The sequence below is a fragment of the Rhea pennata genome, chromosome 1 (assembly GCF_028389875.1).
Source record: "Rhea pennata isolate bPtePen1 chromosome 1, bPtePen1.pri, whole genome shotgun sequence".
NCBI classification, from domain to species: domain Eukaryota; kingdom Metazoa; phylum Chordata; class Aves; order Rheiformes; family Rheidae; genus Rhea; species Rhea pennata.
Window position 1 is genome coordinate 107,758,047 of NC_084663.1, and position 13,318 is coordinate 107,771,364.

A 13,318-nucleotide genomic window follows, 5' to 3' on the forward strand; every position below is an offset into this window, starting at 1 on the left:
GCCTCAGAACTCGAGTTGTAAAAAGACTTGGCTTTACCATTGGTGGATGTCGCAGTAGAGCTTCTTCTAAAATCTGCAATTTTCACATTTAATCATGAAAGCCCTTCTGAGTAAGTCTAACTACCAAAGGTTTTGCAAATCTTCCTCTACTTCCATTTGCTTCACTCCTGTTTGTAGTGCTTAATTAAGCCTGTTTTAATATCTAAGTTTATATTCAGTTTATGATTTATGCTGAAACAAGTTTTCCTCTCTGATACCACTGGAAATTGTTGTTCTAGTGGAAGCCTTACTAGTCAGTTGACCAAGAAGCATCGTAACAATGACAGCGTAGTTGCTTCTCGGCAGGAGCTGGAAGAGAACCAGGATAAGCAGATCAGCTGACTAGGACTTCACAAGAATAATACCAAAACTGTCACTGCTGGGGACTGCCCATGTGTGCCCAACAGGATGGCAGTGAACAATAATCCTCAAACTTCTTTAACTTCTTTTCCTTAAATGGTGACTCTGGAGGAGCTCCCAATACCTGTTAAAATTCCCTGCACGTAAACATGCAGCAGCAGTAACTGAATAGTGATCTGTAAAATTCGGCATTCAAAGGTACTGAAGACATTCAGTGTTATTGTTTTGGCAGGAAAAAAAGAAGAATTCCTCTGGAAATGACTCTGGCAAATTCGTATTTTACAGAGGAGATCTTTGATAACGAGGTTTTTGGCTTATGATGTCATTAAGCTTAGGGTCAGCAGAGCTAATCTGTAAGGCTGATAGCGACCAGGACATTCAATAAATGGCTCTTGGGTGTGATTTTGCTGCACTAGTCAACTAACAGAGAGTTTTAATTCAGAAAGGCGGCACATGCTTGAGGTCTGGAATTTTCTCCTCTTTCCACCCTGTCTTGGTACTAAGCAACTTCAAGGCCTGTTATAAAAGTCATCTGTCTGATTGGGCTTCTGGGCAGGGATGAGAATACCCCAGGAATGGAAGGCAATAAGATTTACTCTTTTATCTGTCAGATATTATATACATTTTTCTACTGTGTCAGCCTGCTGGTACACATTATAGTTGGCTGGAAATATAATAGCTCTATGGGCATCTGAGCTACATACATTAAAATAACAAGCACAAAATGCAGATTTTCATGAAATTAAAGAAATACTATTCAGATATATGGTAGTTACAGTATACAGGTATGTGGTATGTGTTAGAGTGAAGGCCTCACTAGATCATACATGAATTTAAACACACTAATTTGAAAACTAGGATCCGGATTTAAACCTAAATTTGCCTATGTATCTCCCTATATGTCAATATATGTCCTTTCAGAAGAACTGGGTTTAGGTCATATTCTGTCTTTAGTCTCCATGAAAGAGAAAGGAAGAATATTAGTGATTGTTCCTGTGAACTTCAGGAGTTCTTAATTAGTAAACTTGTGGCAGGATAAATGAGGGAAGCCACTTCCTGTGATTTGTGTGGCTTAAAGAAACAGCCCTTTCCCCCTTAATGACTGCTGTAAACTATGACAGCACTTGAGATATCTATCAATGATCTGAGGAGTTTGACTGCCATCTATTTCTGGTGAATGAATATAAATCTTAAAAGTTAATCAGAGGAACTGTATGTGAGGATGTCTGTATGTCTGAGGATGAGATTAGTGCCCTGAAGGTGCTTATTCTACTGATGTGAGTGATGAACATCAAGATTCCTGAAGCATTGCTAAAATACAGGTAAAAGAAGGAATCAATAAATATTTCAGTGAAATAAAAAAGAAGTGATTTACAGTTACTTCAAATCCATGTAACGTATTTTAATATATATCTGCTTCTATAGTTTTTATCTGGAGTTTTACATTTTTATGTAGTGTCTCATGACAATGACAGCAATTGCTTACAGGGAAATAATGCTAAAAATGTTTGGAGATCCCTTGCTGCAATTTAGTACTTTGAAACAAGGAGGTAAGACAGATATTTTGCAGTAAGTAGAACACAAAAAGTCCAAATAATTTAGAGAACTCATAATATAAAAATATGTTGAAACTTTCTTCTACTGAAAAGGCTGTAAAGTTCCTAAAAATGTTGGTTTTTAATCACTTACTGCAGAGAATTTAAGAAAATATATTTTATAAAATACTTCAGCACTCAATTAAATTATAGCAAAGAAAATTTGAAGACTTTTCTAGTGCCTGCAATTTCCTGAGCCCTACAGCAAGGGAAAAATGGGAAAAATCATTTACTTCTGTAGCAGGCATCGCTGTTGCAGGCTATATTTTGTGGCTGTTATTCTGAAGATAACATTTCAATAATTTTGCCGTTGGAATAGACAGCGTAGAATTTTACTGCAAGTTGTTGCGTGGAGACTTTTGGTTTTATGTATAAAATTAAGCAGAATGCAAGAAGTGGTTTAATTAATTTTAAAAGTGCCTGTGCTCTATGTTCATTTTGAAATAAACTCCAGCTATATTAAATTATGCTAAACATTCTTAAAGTTTTCATATGAACTATATAGTGTTTATCATTAAAAAAACAGATACCGTGAAGGTTATCTATCTCTTTGGTTTGATATGATAATCAGAAGTATCCTTATGCAGTGTTGTTAATGTTCCTTGCAAAGTATAAAAAGAAGGTTAATAATCTTTGCTCTCAAACCTAACAAAATACAAACTTGCCTTAATCTAAAGAAATATACTCCCTTATTTTTCTTAGATTACATGCACCCTTAAAATCAGTCATCTCTGTAAATTAGTTGTTGACAAAAAAGGCTGACTTTTAATAACAGTGTATTCAAGCATTATTTTGATAAGCTGTTTTAGGTACAGCTTGTGACTATGAATTATGTTTTCTTTAAACACTAAAACATTTTATTGTTAGGTGCTGAGTAACACTCTAGAGCAAATATTGGTAATAAAGTACCTTGCAGTTTTCACGTGCAAACTGTGTCACCTAGCAGGCTCAACGTCAGGATCTTTCAGTACAAGAAAATACTTGCTTCTTTAGGTTAAAATGCTAAATAACAAGTATGTGCACATTAGTTTCTGCAGCAGATATCTGCTTGCTCCTCTTATCCCTGTGGCCACACATGAATTTCCAAAGTTTGGGATCAGATATTTTTTTCATTTGATGGTGGAAAAAGATGAGACGATTAAATTGCAAACAAGCAGGCAAAGCTGTCTGGATGGAGATCAGGCACAGCGCTGCATGCCAATTTCTCATGAACGTCCCAGGCTCGCTAGACACACGGTGAAGGGAAGTCGGCTCCTTGCCTGCTTCAGGGGCATGCAAAGAAAGAGCTCCCCTGGCACTTGCATTTCCACCTGTTCAACAGCCACTCTCTCTTTTGACACAGTTAAGGTAGAGTATTGATACTTTGGTTTCTCTGTGCAGAGCAAGAAGTCACCTCAGATTCGTGTGGTGGTCCAGTCTTCCACCAGCAGTGTCTGATGACCTTTCTTCTACCTCTTCCTCCAAAGTTACTGAGTGCTCAGGTCTTGTCAGATTTTTACCCCAAGAATATAATTAGCCTAATTAAAGGTATTAACTCAAAACCTTTTTTGGTAGTATCCCTAGATTATCATAGCTGCAGCAAGACAACCAACAATTTATATAGTGGTGTAGTTTTTTGGCAAAAATGAACAACCGCCTGATAGATCTCACTGTATGAAGGACAGGCTGAGTGTTTTGCTGTTTCTTTTTTCTTTCTTTTTTCTTTTCTTTTTTCTTTTTTTTTTTTTTCTTTTTTTTTTTTTTTTTTTTTTTTTTTTGCACATTGAGTTCATTACTCTAAGCAGCTTGTTTGCTGTTTTGCCTTCATCACCATAAAAATTCCCTGCCCTGGTGGCTAATTCCATCTTAGATGCAATTCTTAGATGTTTGTGATTTTTTTGCTACCTGTAATTAAAAGTTGTTAAAATGTCATGGTTACCTTGTAGATAACGCTATCACAAAAGTAAATTCAGGTATTAGCATGCCATACGCAGGATTGAGTTGTGTGTCTGTGTGTTTTAGGGGTGGTGGTGGGGGACATAACCATCAAGAGTAAGCCCAGATTTCTTCTGAAATAGTATCCACTTCACTCAAAACTATTCCTTACTGAGGATTGCATGTCACAAATAACATTTTATAATGATCAAAAGTTACTTCATTGTAGAGATTTATGATTCTTCCATTTTTCATGTGTGTTTGGTATCCATTTATCATTGGACTTTGGCTGCTTTTCACAAATATCTTTAACTTATTAGAAAAAGGTTGCTATGGATTTTAAATACTTTTTTTCCAAATATAAAGCTCTGCTATCGTAAACAGCTGAGAAAAAAAAATAGACTCCATTGCCTTTTAAGCTCTACTGTCTTCTTCCTAAGTCAAAAAATGCAGTTGGAAGCTCCTAATAATTGCTCAAATAGTATCCGGCTATCATAAGCTTCTTGTTCTATTGCTCAGCTTATTTAAAGTTTGTCTGTCTTTTTTTACTCTCTTAAAAGATTTAAGTATAAATATTTGTAGTCATGATTACTTAGATTACAGCAGTACCCCAAATTACCTAGGTTCTTATAAACAGAGAGGAAGACAATTTTCCTCTGAAAAATAAAGCCTGGGAACCAGAATTCTGGAGTTTACTGCATTGCTGCGGGGTTTAAATAAAGTTAGACCAGTCCTAGGTGAGCTCAACTAAATTGTTCTTAGCTGGTAGGATGGTTTAGGAGGACTGTGTCTCACAAGGAAGGAGGAGGGGAGATCAGGAGACAAACTTCTAGCAGGACTTAAATCCTTCCCTTCCTCTCAGCCTTCTCCCCCACCCCCATTTCAGCTTTCTCCCTGTCACCTCAAGGCAATGACTCTAAACATTTATAAACATTTTAAACTGAGCGTGCTACATGTATTGACCTGAGTAGTGCCACCTTTTAAAACCACACTGCAAAGTCAATTTCCGTATTTTAGATTTTAATGTAAAAATCTTCCTAATTCACTCCTGCAGAAGGAGAGATTATGGGCTTTAGTATTTCCTATTTAGCGTCAGTCAAACTGTGCAAGTCAAAAAATCTCAAGTGAGTGCATTTTTCACACTGTTCTGCCACAGATTTTTGCAGCAGGTTCTGCCCCACACCCCTTCACACACACTCACTTGTATAGCCCTCTTCATTTTAAGCACTGAAATGTTTGAAAGGGGATTCATTGCCCTGCTGTGAAGCAGGCCTGAATGTAGTATTTTTGCACAACTGAGACACAGCCAAGATTCAGTGAGATTTTACTGCCCGGTGCCATCAGTTAAAAGGGAAAAACACCTCTCGGTCCTAGTTAAATCTCAAAAATGGCCACAAATTCATCAGGAATTAAAATACCATTTGATAGCTCCTGAAAACAAAACAGCACACAAGCAGGAGGGTTTGGTTAGTGCCTACATCTCGTGCTCTTTATCAGCACAGGATGGGGTTTAAGCCCGTGGAGAGAGCTAAGCAGCTTAGTGACATTTTGAGACTGATGATAAAAACCACAAACCCGTTGTGGCTCCGTCTGCAGAGCTGAGGACAGATGTGTTTCGACTTGCTGCAATAGAGAAAATCGTTGATTTTGAACATTTGGCAATTTAGTCTGATCTCCAGAATTGGTTGTGGAATTGATGTTGTTGATCTGCTATGCTGTGTATGTTATGACATACGTTTTTAGGTGCATGTTGTAACGACATAGCCTCACCTGGGGCTCTCCCCTGATGCGTGTACCCACTCTAAATGTAACGACATTTTCAAGGCTTTATTTTCACCATCAGCGCTAAGGAGCAGTGCTTGCCTTTTCCCACCTCAGACCACTTTCTTCTAGCCCATGTTAACCCTCCAGAGTACACATGGTCGCCTGCCCTTTTTCTTCTGGGTGACAAGCCACCAGGTAGCCACTAGGTAGCCACCAGGCTAAATCCAGCCTGCCAGTTGGGTGCTGTGTGTGCTCCTCTGTGTTAGGGCCCAAGTCTTCACTTCTCAGACTCCTTATTGAGGAGTGAGTGTGGTCAACTATATAAGGAATTAGGAAAAAATGAATCAATAAACTTGGGCTTGAGGTACATTGGGGGAGCTAACTGATATTGAGATTTTCCATAATTAGCATTTCTGTGTGTGAATCTAAAACTCAGAATCAATTTATTTCTATTAGAACTGTTTTTCTTAATACTTAGCCAACCGCTTGCTTTCTGAATTTCTTTCTCTTGCTTCTAGTGCTGTTATAGAAAGTAATTCATCTGTTTCTCTTCTTCAGTTGGTTTAGATTTCTGTCTTCCTCCTTTTCATCAGGTCCATTTTGAAAGTAGCGTGGTCACTTATTCCTATAAATGTAAGATGGATTATCTGATATCTCAGCAACAATCTGAAATAGAGTTTTTCCAGTTGTCATAAATATAATTAATCACAGTCACTTCCTTGCTGGAGCTTGGAATTACAAGTCATCACTTTTGATTTGAAATATTAAAAAGCATGTATAAGTATTTTGGCTGAACTATGTGGCCTGCCTGGAGCCAGACTGGTAGACCTTTCCTCAGAAGTTTTCACTGCAGAAAATCACATTTGATGCCCCAGGGCTCTATGTATTATATAAGCATCCATGGTGAGGAAAGACATCCCAGTAAGGACTTTTATGAATGTGAATTTTAGCAGAAAATCTGGGAAAATATAAATTATTTATATGTGTATCCAGATATCAAGAAGTGACAGCTGAGAATACATAGCGACCAAAGAATGAGAGCAAGAAAGCATACCACAATTCTTCTATAATGTACCTGGTATTATTTTCCCATAATTTTCCCAGACTGTCACCTGCAGACAGATGAATGGTAGGATTTATATTTTCTCAGAAGTAGACATTTTGGCCTTTGTTGATTTCTCTGTAGAAAGTGATACTTTCTACACATGACTGCAAAGAAATGTGCATCTCAAGGATATTGGGGGTTTTAGATTGCTTTGATAAGACCAAAAATTGCCTACAAATCATTGGAAGGGAAATGGAAGACAGCACATTGCCTTAAACTGTTTGCAGAACAGCAACAACAGAATCTGGTAGTCACTTTGCAGAAAGGCCTGCAGTGGTCTTTTTTCAGATACTAATGTTTGCAGGATTTAAGGTATGATTTAAAAAGTAAGAAGTGTTAATTAGATTTCAGAATTTAGCAGATTAAACAAGGAAACATATTTGTGACCAGAAGAGGTTGGCTGCTTTTTAGCTCAGTTATTGATAAAAAAAGAGTAAATAAAGATCTTCAGAATGACTTTTTTTTTTAAGAGCGAGTAATCCAAGTTTGAGCATTTGAGCACTTTGTTAAGCATATTGAAACCCTAACATCTCTTCTGCAGATAATTCTAATACCAGAATTTTCTGTTCTTTGTTCAGCCACTCATAAACACCTGAGGATTCAAAAAGTTTCCACCGTTCTGAAAAACTGCAGTATTTCTTTCCAGACAGCATAGCTACCTCTGTGCTATATTGCTAGCTCTAGAGTTTCTTCTCATTCCAATCTCTGTCTGGCCAGCTATATCTTAAATGCCTGCTCCCAGCTCTGCTGTCTCTTCCAGCACATGCAAGCACGTAGCCTCAAACTATCATCTCATCTCATATCGTCTCATCTCCTCCCAGTTTGTGTTTCTACAGGCATAGACAACCTCTGATCAAGTTTCACTTGAATGAGGAATAATGACACAAAATGATTGAAAGTAATTTGAAATGTGACTGGCATATTCCAGGTTTATCATAAGCCCAAGGATTTATATGAAAACTAAAATGTTGTGTAGAAATGTTGGCCTGAAGACTGCTGTTTGACTGCAATTTGATTGCCGTTTGATTTCTCTGGTATAGCATTATATTGTCTTGATTCCCATATATCAGCCTTTATCTGCTCTAAGGGTGTCAAGCAGTCCTTGAAGACATAAAGCCTTTTGTTCAAATAAACAAAAATAAATCTTAAATCTTAAGATCAAATTAAATCAAATGTATTCAACTTGTGTTAGCTAAATAACAGGATATATTCTGAGAGCCTTAATAAATAAGAAGTCATAATAATAATTAATAACATTTAATAAGCAGAATAAAATACTCTATAGTAATTAAATATTGCCTTGAATCTCTGGATCACAGAAGCACTTTATTATTACTATTGAATGAAAATTTATATCATTTTCCTGTTTCTTTTTGAGGCAGAGAATTATTACCACAACTTTCAAGAATGAGGTATGTGAAGACTGTAGCTTCTCCAATGTCAGGCTAATAGGCACAAGTCTATATCAATTCTAGATATTAACCCATTGATCACATACAGAGAAACAGTAGATCTATATTTGCATTCACTTTGTGGGAAGAAGTACAAAATGTGTTATTTGGAAGTGTAGATATTATACATGGTATTTTGAGGTCTCAGACATGTATGTCCTGTGAAAAGAGGCTCAGGGAATGAGGTTGTTTAGCTTGAAGGAGAGATGACTTTGGGGTACCTAGCAGCTGCTCCCACTGCCTATGGGGAAGCTGTCGAAAAGACAGAGCCAGACTCTTCTCAGCAGTGCATGGACAGGAGATGACAGGTGTAAGCTGAAACAAAATTGGTTCAGATTGGATATAAGGAGAAGTTTCTTCACTATGTGGATGGCCAGGCAGAGGAGCAGGTGGCCTAGAGAGGTTGTGCAGTCTCTGTCCTTGGAGATTTTCAAGACCCAACTGGATGAAGCCTTGAGCAACCTAGTCTGACCCATATCTGACCCTGTTTGAACAGTAGATTGGACTAGAGACCTCCTGAGGTTCCTTATGACCTGAACTGTCCTATAAGCCTGTAACCCTAGATCTGTCAAGTACAGTAGTTGCTCCACTAACATCTGGCAACTATTCTGGTCTGTAGTTTGGGTCCTGAAATTGCAAACTGATACTCCTGAGAGTAGATTTAATGAAACAAGTAGTCTCAGTGAGGTGGATAGGATTGCTGTCACAAATAAGGCATTAGAAGATCATGCATTAATCTGGAGACCGCTTTTCTTTGTTTCTTTGTTTCTTTGTTTCTTTTTTTCTTTTTTTTTTTTTTTTTTTTTTTTTTGGTTCAGTGACTGGACATGTATCTTCTTTGATAAATCTCACACATCAAAGAAATTATTTTAATGGCAAAGGTATTATTCTTTTTGTCATTTGTGGTTTCACATGCTACTTTCCTGTCTTTACAAACAGGTTATTCTCTCTAATTGCTATATGAAAAGCTGTGATAAACACAGGGGAAATTAATTTACTTAATAACTGTTAGCAAAGTGCTGTCAAATAAAATGTTTAATAATGGAGTAAAAACTGTTTGCTTTTCAGTTTTAGTAACTGTAAGTATCAATAGTATGTAAATCAAACCAGGAAAGTGGTCTGTCCTTGTTGTTGTTATTTTTTTAAACCACATGCTGTCCCTGAACAAATCTGTTTATCATTTTCTATAAAATTTCACTCTTTGCCCTCGCCACAAATGTGTAATCAGTGTGATGCCCTGTTCCTATAGGGATTTATTTTCATGTATCAGTATCCCTTGTGTTTTTACAGGTGGGCAAAAAATGTATTTGCTTGACAGGGTTATTTTTGACATACAATAACAAAACCTTCCAGCAAAAAGAAAGGTGGAAATTCAGCACTTACAAGTTAATTTAATTTGTGGAAATGTAATTGAGCAACCAAGACAGATTCCTATCTGTTGAAAATTCCAAGTGAACTTTCAGTAGAGGACTTGGAGGCAGATTTACATAGCTACTAAGAAGACTTAATTTTTCTCCTGTAGGCAGTAAGTAATGGAAAATCGGTAGTTTAGAGTTACTTTCACTGTGTAAGGATTTCAGCTCATTAGAGTACCCCATTATTTCTCTTATCAGCCTATTTTGTCTAGAATATGAGTTCGTTTTTATGGAGACGCATTCCAAATTCCAGAACAGATCAGACTGTAATTGCAAGTATTCTAGACCCCAGGTTTAGCAGGGAGCTTTTCTGTTAAAAAAGGGGTGCTTAGTGTGTGCTGTACTTCCGTATGATGAAGAGAGCAGGTAGGAGCTCAGTCTTGGAGATGAGGAATGTATTTTTCTCTCAATGTGTATCATTCCGTGATGGCTCCCTTTATTAATACTAGATCTGCCAGGATGATCTGAGCAGAATTATGCATGCTGGTGCTCTCTTTGAGAAACACTGAACTCATATCCTTAAAGAAGGTTATCATACATACAGAATCCTTCCTTAAAATGAAAATCAAGACTTTGAAATGCCATCAGTTCAACTTTCTCTGCTTGGGATTACTTCCTAAAAAGTGTCTCCGTTAACATCAACAGTGAATTCTATAAAAGACCCGGTTTGGGCACAATCAGTTGCAGTTTATTGCCTTGAACGCACACCAAATTGCAATATTATAGCTGATTCTCTTTCTGCTTTGTTTTCACTGTACACCTGGAGTCCTCTGTATGTTTCATTTGTTTGAACAGTAAGTCAGTACTCCTCCTACCTAATGAGTTTTGGCAGACTGGATATTATTAGTTTCCTCCGAGTATTTTACCAGAGGATGGTGTGTTGCAGGTGCTTACCAACTCATTACAAAAGTGTACCCCCTGCTGAACAGTAGCTATTTTAATTTCAGTGTAAAGGGACAAGACCAAAGTTTTGAAGGACTTAGTATTTGTAAGATGCATTAAGAAAATTATATATTTCTGGGCATTTAGTGCAATTAGTTTGTACCAACTACTCTTTTTCTGATTGACTTTCTGTGTCAGTATCTATTTGTTTTATAAATGCATCATTTTTACCTTTTTATTTGAATTTGTTCTTTAAATTAGAGATATGTTGTTGGAGTGCTTTTGAAAATGCTTTTCTTTTGTAAGTGCAATCAGCCTGCCAGGATCTATGCCTTTTTTAAGATTATGAAAAATTTCAACCATAATTGAAGGATAATTTACTACTGGAAAACTGCTGTTGAGAAATACAATGTTTTGCAATAAATTTCTTTTTTGGATATTTTACTGAAACAGAGATTTTTGGTGAGGAAAAATGTTAGGAATCTTTTAATGTTAATAGTAATTTAGTTTGCATTTGGAATTTAATATTGAGCATTGGGAACTTGATATAGTAGTCATTATATGGAAAAGATTGGTAAGCGGCCTAAATATTATTTTTTGAATAAACTTCCTATTTATTAGTTGTTAACCTCAGAAAAGTATTTTCTGTTTGTAGATGTCTGAATCTTTAGGAAGGGTGTAAATGTCATTGTTCCATTTCAGCAATGATGTGAATTTATATTTACAGGAGATTTCAGGTGAATTTTATTACGGAAGGCTCTTGGCACAGAGAAATTAATAGAAACAAATTACGGTAATACTACTAAAAAGGTTTAATCCAAGGTTGCGCACAGTGTATTGGAAAGGCTTGGAGTAGAACGCAAGTTGCCTGACCATTATTTTAGCCTGTTACCCATTTACTGTACAGCCTTCTTTCAAAATTTGATAGAGTTCTGCTTAAAAATCAAATGCAAAATATGTGGTTCAACATTTTTGACCTACTTCTCATAGATCAGAATATGTATGTGCTTTCTAAGGTCCTCACCAAGGATTCTGTTATTTTTTTTTCTTTCAAATTTTGCTTTACTCTGGTTTGTTTCATGTCTGTTCGATTTTATTTATTCCATGTTTTCTTTTTGTTTTGTTTTGTTTTTAGTTGTGTCTGGTAAGTTGAAATTTTATTGACCATCTTCTAATCATCGTATCACTGTGACGAGAACTTCTCCTCCCCTTCCCATCCATTCCCTTCCATGTCCTTCAACCAGTCAGCTCCCATCTTTTCCTTGTTATTGACAAGACACATCGCACAGAATAGATTCTGCATGAAGTATGGGTAACTTTATGGCAAAGAGCAAAGGTAATGGGTTGCTAACTTTCTGTCTGTTTTTAAATGATATAATGGGTTGAATCCTGATATCGTCTCTCTTCAGTGACTGCATGTAGTTGAACTTAAGTGTTCTATAAAACAAAATGATTTTTGTTTTAAAGGTTTCAAGGACAGCACAAGTTATTTTTACTTAAGTGCATTATTATTACAGCATCTTTTACATCAAATTCATTATATACCATGCATGTGTGTGTGACCCAAGGTATAAAAGCAAACAGAAATTTTTTAAAAAAATGATGAAAATGCTTCCAGTGCCCACAACACTGAGTGGAAATCAAAAACAAATTTTCACTTAATCCTGTTTTAATTCTTCTGGCATTAAAGTTAATATGATTTTTATTTTTTACTGTAATGGGAGTAGATTTAGAATAATATACACAGGTACATTTAGAATAATTGGCATGTATAACATATTTAGGGTACTATACATAGGGATGTAGGCATATTTAGTTTGCAAATTCTACTGTAGTAGAATTTACCTGAGAGATTAGATTTTCCCTCATTTTTCCTGTTCAGTACTTCCTGGACAATCGTTTTCAGGTACCTAAATCACAAGGATTCAGCTATTTCTCTGATGATCACAGCTTTTCTAATCTCTTGATAACTATATCCATTTTTTAGTGCAGTGAAATCTGTCATATGCACTAGCAGAGAGTTTAGAAACTCCAACTTCCATTTTGTTTGGTATTTGTGAGTTCAGTATAGAGCCAGCCAAGCCCTAAAAGCACTAAATTTATTCCCAATATTAAAATTCCAACAGCATAATGAAGGTACTTCTCCCTCATTTCCATTTTCCCAATCATACCTTGCAACCCTGTGGCAAATCCCCAACATTTTCACCTTCCATAAATTAAACATGCTATCATGACAAAATCTTCCCACATCCTCTTCCAAGATCTTGACTGAATGTTTCAAGGTTAAATGTTTTGAAGTATGGTAATTAGGTTGGTTTGACCTTAGCTTCATGTGGTTTCTTATCTAAGGAAATTCTAGAGAATGGTAGCATTTGTATCCAAATGTAAATAATACCATGTTATCCTTTAAAAATTCCCCTCAAAGCAGAGGGCAATAGAAACGGTATATTCTGCTACGAGATCAACAGGGAGCAGAGACACAGACAAGTGAAACAGATGATAACAAAAAATACTACCGGCATGACCAAGGAAAACAAATTGTCTAGAGAGGACTTTTAGTATTCCTGAATTCATTCTAGTTAAAGTCACAATTACTTGGTTTTTGTAAACACATTGAGCTGTATCATTAAATGGCATGATTTACACTCTTTTTAAAGAAAAGCTTGTAAATAGAGATTTTTTTTAAAGGAAGAAAAGAAACATTCAATTTATTAAAGTCTGATTCAAAACACTCCCTTTATTCTTCAACCCAGACAAGAGGGAGAGAATAATTAGTTTTGGACAGATGATCAG

The 13,318-nt window shown here is 36.3% G+C and overlaps 1 protein-coding gene across 1 annotated transcript in view; it reads left to right on the forward strand.

Moving 5' to 3' along the window:
• The window catches only part of ROBO1 (roundabout guidance receptor 1), a 312,623-nt gene that overhangs the window by 236,967 nt on the left and 62,338 nt on the right, over positions 1 to 13,318 (forward strand). The gene's annotated exons all lie outside the window — the stretch shown is intronic.